Source organism: Carassius carassius, chromosome 13 (assembly GCF_963082965.1).
Source record: "Carassius carassius chromosome 13, fCarCar2.1, whole genome shotgun sequence".
Taxonomy (NCBI): domain Eukaryota; kingdom Metazoa; phylum Chordata; class Actinopteri; order Cypriniformes; family Cyprinidae; genus Carassius; species Carassius carassius.
Window position 1 is genome coordinate 11,168,908 of NC_081767.1, and position 1,778 is coordinate 11,170,685.

Consider the following 1,778-nt stretch of genomic DNA (forward strand, 5'->3'; position numbering starts at 1 on the left):
GAGACGAATCATCCTTATGAATTTGATTGTAATCATCCTCTCCTTTGTTCTTCCTAACCTCCCTACATTTGGAAACACAATCCAAGTTTTAGCATCTCATCCAACGTTGAGATCAATTTAATAGAGATACGTGTTGAACAACTGTCGTCTTCGCAGCCTCCCTGATGAGCGGTCCAACTGTAAGGTGTACGGTGTCAATCCTGTCAGACAAAGGAAAGAGATATCAGCATTATTATTGTATTCTTTTGTCCAAAACAAGGGATTTAATAATATTGTTTAACTTCTTGATAAAAGTTAATTGGGAAAAATTAATTTTCCTCATTTGAAAAACAGAAATTTTGCTTGTCATTTAATTTGTTTTTCACCTCTTTCTCTCTTTTCCTCTTCCTCATTAGAGTGACAGTCTTCGCATCTCTAGTCTACTTAGACACCCTGAGACCAACACAGTCATCACCACACTTCACTAGTGGTTCACAATCACTGATACAACACTTAGTTGTCCCACCACACATAGGCTTTACTCCACACAGATCTGTGTCAATCTCTCTTCTCCCCAGTGTGCCAACATGCCGCAGACTGCAGACCCCATTGCCCATGGGGAAGATGTGAACACTTGGCTGAGAGGCATGACAGACAGCCTCACTCCAAAGACATTTGAACTGTTATTATTTTTAATAATAATCCTAATCCTGAGAAGATTCCTGACACAAGAATCAAGCCAAAACAACAACCAAGAGGAGCTAGTCAAGATCACAAGCTCCCTAAGATATGCCTTCACAACCCAGCTGAAACTGAGCGACAAGCACATCACCCATCTTCAAGAGGAGCTGATGCGTGCTCAACGTCGCATAGACAAGCTAAGGAAAGTGAAAGACAAAGACAAGGAAGTGAAAGTTCAAGATCAACTCAAAGCACCCAGCGAGAGGGAGCAGGAAACAACGGAAAAAGTTAAGAAGCTCCAAGCAGCCCTGGCAGCAGCTCAGCTCGACCAGCAACATACAACGGCTGCTCAGAAAGACCTGGTAAACAGACTCCAGTATGCCAAACAGCTACTAGAGAAAGCCAAGATAGACATCAGAAACAAGAATTCTGAAATCAGTGCTTTGAAAGACCACCTTGAAAGGTACAGAACTGAAATGGACAATCTGACCCAACAACTAAACGTTACCAACGATGAGCTCTACATGGTCAGAAACGAACTCCAATATGCTTACGAGCAGAAACAAGAGCCAAGAAAAGAGAAACATCTCTTAGCCTCATCACTGCTGAGCAGAGCTAAGCAGAGTCACACGTCCAAGAACTGGCATATGATGAAAGGAGCGAAGGGCCACAACTCAAAACCTCACCTGCCTTCGCCACACAACCCTTTCCTGCCAACGGAAGAAAACCTCCCTTCCAAGACCTTGGAGCTGCACACGGGATGACCATCAAAGACCTCAACAAGCTGTCTGAAAACATCAGCAGGTTCAACCCGAACTCCATAGAGGGCCACGACATCCAGGCTTACCTGCGAGGTATCGAATTTCATCTGGAAATGAGCCCTCATGTGACTGACAGAGACTGGTTATAACTCCTTAGAGCCACATCCAGTCCCGAGGTACGAAACTTTCTAGATCGACAGCCCAGTCAAACCAAGTCAAACTACCAGCGACTTCGTGAGGTCCTGATTAAAGAGTTTACAGACCCAGAGTCTGAACATGGACTGTTAACTGCCTTGGAAACCAAACAAGGTCGACAAGAGGCTCCACAAGCTTACTACAACCGACTCCGACAAGCCT